Source organism: Acanthisitta chloris, unplaced genomic scaffold, assembly GCF_000695815.1.
Source record: "Acanthisitta chloris isolate BGI_N310 unplaced genomic scaffold, ASM69581v1 scaffold4400, whole genome shotgun sequence".
NCBI lineage: Eukaryota > Metazoa > Chordata > Aves > Passeriformes > Acanthisittidae > Acanthisitta > Acanthisitta chloris.
Genome location: NW_008652072.1, coordinates 57,441 through 65,143, shown reverse-complemented (window position 1 = coordinate 65,143; position 7,703 = coordinate 57,441).

Sequence of the window (7,703 nt, the reverse complement as noted above, 5' to 3'; positions counted from 1 at the left end):
CCCCAAAGATAGCATACTGTTCTGGCTTATGTCTTGCCAACAGTGAGAAAAACAGAATGTGAATAATTCTCTCCTGTTTCTATGTACTAGTAACAGTGTTGTATGTATTATCAATATAATAGTTATTTTTTGTTGTTCATCATTGACTATGCTGGTTGTCCTGACTACAACTTGCTTATGTAGTTATGATGTAACCTGTAAGTCCACATTTTATAATTGTGATTTGATTTTTTTATCTGCCTATGGGAGAATTTAAACTGTCAAATTTCAATAATATAGGGTAAAAATTTTCAGCATGCTAGCTTCTCCATGCCAGCTTCCCCTGTGGATACTTGTAGCCTGTATTAATGCTGGCTCTGTGCAACACATGAAGCAGATGACCACCAAGAGCTCTACTTACTGTTTAGCAAAGTGTCAGCATGAAAAGTTAGTATGCCCCAGTAAGTGTGCCCCAGTAAATCCATGCTTTAGTAGACCGTACTAATCTATTTGCGTAGATCAGCCCCAAGTGTAGTACTGCCCCAGTAAATCCATGCTTTAGTAGACTGTACTAATCTATTTGTGTAGATCAGCCCCAAGTGTAGTACACTGCACTTGTCTCTATCGAATTTCCTGCTATTGACTTCAGACCAATCCACCCATTTATCAAGATAATTTTGCTATTCAATAAAGTACTTCTCTCCTCCCCTTTTAGCTTTCAAAGTTACGACATCAGCTCTTCATAGCCTTTGAAATCTTTAAGGATATTTTAAATCATTGCAAGACAGCACAGGTGGAGTCTTAACATTGCCAGAGTAACCAAGATGCCATTTTTACAGTTACAGTTTTTAGACTGCAATCACACAAATTTAAAGAAATGGTTACCTGGGGGCTGAACACAACACTCAACAAATTATTCACCAGGATAGATAACTTTCATATGTTGAAGGAATGAGATACTTTTATCATTTATCTGCTTTTTGGAGGAAGAAAGGTCATAAACTTTAATCCTTGGGTAGATTCTTGCGTGTAAAGTCAAGGCAGAGAAGTGTTTCTCTTGGAACTTGTGCAGTTAATAAAGGCCTAATTCCTTCTCATATTAATGAGTGAAATAATTCTCCAGAGAATGAAATTTGGTGTTTCTTTGTGATTTATGCTGACAGTTCCTAATAGAAGTAGCTGTTACTTCCGGTCTCTAAGTGTGTATATGTTACAAATACAATCTTTGCCTGGATCAGATTTTCCGGTTTGGGAAAATGGCTTTTGTATAACTCCAAGACAAGCTCCCACATTTTAATGAATGCCACATATCTAAGACAAGCTATGTGAGGCTGTGTTATATGTTAGTGGTACCTAGTCAAAACAAGGATTTTAGCTTTATATTATATTATATATAATTTCAGTTTGATCATAATGAATTTGTCTTTGCTTAGTTTTAAACTGAATTTGATCCTCCTCTCTAAAATTTTGAATGTAAATATTTGGAAAACAGAACTCATCTACATCTACTCTTTACACTATTTTACTCTTAGCTGTCAGCTCTTTGTTTACCTCTGATTCTAAGGTTGCTATAATAACATGTAGTGTAGCTTCATGTGAAAACAAAGGTCCAGGTCTATTTGACTACTTGTGGGCAGAGATTTATTTTCCAGATTTCAGATTTGCCATCAGAATGGGTGTAAGGAGGAAACTGCATTAACACACTGTCCTACACTGATAAACCTCTGTGATGGGTTTAAATGTGAGAACATCACTGAGGCAATACAGCTGCATAGCTTTTGGGCTGGTAAAAGATTTCTGCTTCTTCTCCTCCAGGCCCATTGTCTCCAAACACTGTCTTGTCATTTTCTCTGAATCAGATCTCATGACAGCTGCAGTATAAGTTGAATCAGTCCTCCGTCCTTCATTTCTATCAAGGATCTGAAAAAATATTTCCCTTTCAAAATACACAGGGTTCATTTTCACCATCTGTATGAGAACTATTTGGATACATCACATGCCTAGGAAGTGGAAGATGTGAATTCTAGTTCAGAATTCACTATTCTGTGAACTTCCTCACTGTACCTGCATTCTCTAGGTCTACAATTTCTTCTCTTTTCTGTTCTATATGCTTTGAGAAAGTCTACCAGGTTGAATGCCTCCAAGCTTTCAAGAGAGAAGTCTCAGGCTTAGGCATATGTTATGTTCAAATATTCATTGTGGTCAGCACTTAAGCAGAATAGGTGCTTTCAAGTGTCCTGGAGTTACATTGTTTAAAATTGTAAGTGGTGCAAATTTTACCTCCTCTCCCAATAGGCAACAACTGAGCAAGGGAGTCTCTTTTGGGGAATGGGATCTGGCTATTGGTTATTTGATGTGAGTGTTTAGCCAGTCATTAGCTAAAAAAGAATAGTATAAAATTTTGAGTTCAGTATCATAAGGACAAGCTTGATGGGCTTCAAGGTGCATTTGTCCTTCAGTGAACCTAACCTCTCCAGCTTAATCAAACAAATGAAAGACAATTTACGTTGCCATGGAGGGAAGTCTCTCTCTCTCTGTGTTTACTTGTTCACTGATTAGTCAATATACTCAGAGTTTATTTGCAGTGTTGTTCACTATTAGAACTAAAATGTCAATTATTCTCAACTGCCTCATAGCTGGACAGGCATAAATTGACACATTGCCTGCAGAAATTCTGTCAGAGATGGATCTTTCCATTCTTCACTTGTTTATATTTCTGATGTTATTAGCCCTGTATAACATCACTCTAAGTAGGAGACAGTGTGGAATCTCTCCTTTCCAAGGACTATGTCTCTGTGAGGAGAAAGCAACTGCTGAGCAGCTCTTCCATGTGGCACTGCATCTACTCTTGCATCCATACGGTCTCTTCTCAGTCATGCTGCTTCCTGCTCTTAAGAGTAAGAAGATATATCTGCTTTCTTTTTCTACCTAAAAATATTCTGCTTGCCCTGCGTGAAGGTCCTCACACTTCCCTCTGTCCCCTTCACCACTACTCTAGACAATTATGTAAGGGCCTTTTATTGCACATATTTCACATATTCCACTTGAAGAAAAGCTATTCTGCTGAGATGTGACATTTTTTTTCATCTACAATTACAGGTCATTGTTTTGAAGTTTCTGAAAAGAGCTATTGAAGAGCATCATTATTGCCAATCTCTTCTTTGTGTTTGAACTATCAAATGCCCTTAGTGTATTGAAAAAATCATGTACAGACAGTCTGAATCATGAAGAGTATTTTGGAAGGTCTGTGGAATGAAAATAAATTGCTGTTTTCTAAGAGATTTGACTGTAAACTCTGTCTGTCTGCCAATCATCTGAAGTAACCTATCTGGACATCATCTGCAAATGGGTAGAGTGCATTTGATTTAAGAGTTGATATTTTCTTTCATGAGTGTTTTCAACTATGGAATGAGATATAATGCTCTAGAATTTCACTGTTCAGGCAAGTCACATTACACCGTTTTCACGGAGATGATAGTTACAAGGTCAAATTCACACCGAGGGATTCAAGCCTTCGAAGTATTCGTACTGAGTCAGTGTCTGGTCTGTAATTTCTGACATTCTTTGCTTAAATAAAACAATGACATGATTTGATGTACTCAGTTTTGGAGCAGTCTTAAATGCATATCTGAGTGTTCATGTGATATCTAGCTTCAAGCCCACAGAAATCTGTGACAAGATTCACATTGGAGTCACTGGATTTTCTGCCAGGATTTTAATGAATACTACCATAACCCAGACATCACAGTCTACATAAAGGTATAAGAACCTCATAAAGTAACATTACTAAATCTTCTCAATGAGACAAGATAGGGGAATCAGTCTTTCCCAGTTTTTGAGAGACAAGATCTAGTCACAGGATGTTTTACTTGGTGACTTTTCTTCCTCATCCTCAAAATTAAACACCTCTTTATCCCATTCCCAAGGAAGGCAGAGTATGGTCTTGATACTGCAAAAAAGAACCAGTCCTGCAAAAGAACAGTTCTACAAAAAGAGCAGTCCTACAAGAGTCCTTCAGAGCACTGAAAAATAGGAATGGAACTATTGTTTTTTGACATTTACCATATGGTTGCTTATTTATTGCTTTCTATTTATTACTTACTATTTGCATAATGAGATGAATGATCTCAGCTATTGTGCAGCCGGAAACATAGACTCTTTCTGAAAAACTGTCTAAACCAAGATAGGAGTTTGAAGATGTTTATTACGGATGATTAAAAGGAAGATTAGGGAGGAAGAGGAGGAAAAGGACATATTGCTTAGAATTGCAAAACTATCTCAGTGCTGCTGCACCCTATTGCTAGGAAAAGTGGGTATCTCATAAGTATGTTCTGATGTGTCTCATCAAACACCTGATACCTTGTAGACTTGTAAAATGAAAGCCTCAAGGACAAGCACAGTGGCATACAGTAAAGTAACACTCAAGAGAAGAGCAATGAAATAATTTTGAAAAAGAAATTTAGCATAAGAGCAGCATAGAAAAATAGATGATAAGCCCTACTGTGTTATTCCAGTAGCGACAGAAGAGATTAATGCACCGTGCTCCATTTTATAGTATAGATACACCCTTGGTTTAAAGCCTTTTTGGTTTCCATATCTAGTCTCTGTACCTCTTCACCTGAGAGGTCTTCCTGCCCCACGAGGAAGGCACATCTGAGTGTATCCCATTTTATGTTTTTGTGTTACTTAATTACTAATGGCCTCATCTTTTCCTGTCTGGAAGCTGAACATAGTTCTTTTGCAGAATGAGACCCTGCAGAACACTACTGCCTGTGGTCCAGATTCAGCCTGACTTTCTCTGACACAGCATGTGTCAGTATTTTGAAATCCTTTTCTGCGATATTTAACCGTATCTTTGCACCTGGCTAGCCATATCCTGGGCTGCATCAAAAGCAGTGTGGCCAGCAGATCAAGGCAGGTGATTCTGCTCTGGTGAGACCTCACCCGGAGTACTACATCCAGCTCTGAGGTCTCCAGCACAGGAAAGACATTGACCTGTTGGAGCAGTTCCAGAGGAGGGCAACCAAGATGGTTAGAAAGATGGAGCACCTCTCCTAAAAGGAAAGGCTAAGAGAATTGGGATTGTTCAGCCTGGAAAAGTGAAGGCATCAGGGTGACCTAATTGCAGCCTTCAAGTACCTTAAGGGAGACTACAAGAAAGACGAGAGACTATTTACAAGGGCATGTAGTGACAGGCCAAGGGGGAATGGCTTCAAACTGAGAGTAGGTTTAGATAAGATATTAGGAAGAAATTCTTTACTGTGGGGGTGGTGAGGGCACTGGAACAGATTGGTCAGAGAAGCTGTGGATACACCATCCCTGGAAGTGTTCAAGGGCTGGTTGGATGGGGCTCTGAGCATCCTGGTCTAGTGATAGGTGTCCCTGCCCATGGCAGAGGGATTGAAACTAAATGATCTTTAGGGCACCTTCCAACCCAAGCTGTTCTGTGATTCTAACAAAGGGCTTCTTGATGTAAAAGATTTCTAAAGGCTACCTGAAAGTTAGATATTTGCTCTGTTCAGTACAGCGATACCTCAGCAATTGTCTAAGTGGTCAGAGGCTGTCACTTGCACTTTAACCTTTCAAGTGCTCCAAGCTGGTTGGACTGGCTCATACTAATAAATCCATTTGAGAAGCAAGGATTGTTAGCAGGAACACAGTTACATACAAACCTTTCTAAATGTCTCTAGAGTCTCAGCTAGGTTTGATGATGATTTATGCTCTTGAAGAACAGATCTTGCAACATTATCTTCTGGAGCACCTTCTATCAAATTCCAGCAGTGTGTCATTACCCAGGTGAGATATTAAATTGTGTCATTGCCTTAAATTCCACTGAATTGCATTTAGCCTCTAGGTAGTAAAAATGCTCTACTACATGAAAGGACTTATGGGATTTTATTTTTTTTGTTCAGATCAGATATCTGCTACCAGACCTGTGATCTTTATTGACAGACAGAAGCTGCAGGAATTGATAAGCAACTTTTCAATCTATGAACTGCTGGATATTGTGGTTCACTGACTACTTGAGTTATACTGGGATAGTTTGGAACACATCATGTAGAAAATACAGATAAACTGCTCACTCATGAGTTTTCTAGGGTTTTTTGTTTTTTTTGGTCCCAAGAGGAATATAATTTTCTTTTCTGACTTCACTCTACATATACTAAACTTGCTGTCTACTATCCACTGCAGTCCTTGTGATAATCTGAATTTTTAGTATGTTTTGTGGCAGAAACTGTTACAAAGCCTGAAAATATTTCCATCATTTATTTATATCCAGACAAGTTCAAGTGATTTTCTTCTTATGCAAGTTTTCTCTTTCATAGCCCTAAAGAATGTTTGATATGCTTTTGACAGCATACTAATTGTATGTGTAATAGAAGAGCTGCTGTGAGTGAGAACACTGTCAGTTTTGTAAAAATATTCAGCACGGTCCACATTTGGATCTCTATTTTTAATACGCAGAATCTAAATACTCCATTTCCATTGAAAATCATCTTTAGAAAACATATTTCAGTTCATTTCACACTGTGTTAATTGTGTAACACACTGTAACCATTACCTTTTACCAGCCACAGTTGCTCATCTAATAGGAAACGATGACTTTAAGAAGGAATTATTAGATCTGTTTGATCTGAGAATGCACATGTGGGCGATGGGGGCTGCTGGCTGGAACATGCACCATTTTCTCCCCCTATGAGACATAATTGTATTACAAGTCTCATTTTAGTAAGAAAAAAGTGTCAGGAAGCCTTATGTTTTGCAGCTAGCCCTGCTGACAGGCAAATTTTATTTAACATTACTAAATAAATATGGGACATTTTGTGTTACCTCAAAACTAGTTTAAAATACATCAGGTTCTCTACATAGAAAGTAGGTAGTCCGAACTCTTTTTGTTGAAGGTTAGAAAAGTATTGGACTGTGTTTTCATTAAATACAGCTACAAATTTAAAATTTGATATTGGAGGATCAACATCTCAGAATTTTGCTGCAATGAAGAAGAACAAAAGCAAGTATCAGAATATAATGTTTGACACCCTATGTAATACGAAAACATTTTAAAAGTTTAAGTAAGATGCTTTTGGATTTGCTTGGGGAAGTGAGAGACTTACATTCTTGTCGTGAGACAGATGTTTCATGAGAACATAAGCCCTGACTGTACCATATTTAACTCTGCCTTTGCCTTGTACTCTTTAGTGGCGGAATAGTTATTATTTTTGTTTTAGAAATTGAGAAAGAGAAGAGAAATGCCACTACAAAATGACTTGGGAACCTGAAGTCCAGTTTTCACAAGTCACTGAGAGGCATAGGACTTTTGGGATATATACCCTACACTTCTGTGAGCAGAAGATAGGGCTCTTTCCTAGTTGAAGTTTCTCCCGTTCACCATACCAGTCTCAGCAGGGTTCTTCATCCAAGCAACCATCCCATTCTGAGAAGATAAATACACATATTGGAGTGGACCTGAACCGGTGTGGCTACCAGAGGATCTGAAATTATACATATGAAACATCCTACCATAAGCTATAGATGTAGCTCTTAGTCTCCTTGACAGCCATTTACCAGGGCTTTCAAAATAATTTGGGCTCCCAAAACAACAGATTGGTGCTTAGATTCGTTGTATTGGCACGGCGGCTGTTTTCACAGCTATAACTACAGCCTCACCTCCCAGGTGTCCAATTCAGTTATGTGTATAGTCTCTTGCAACTGGCAGCTTCACAGCA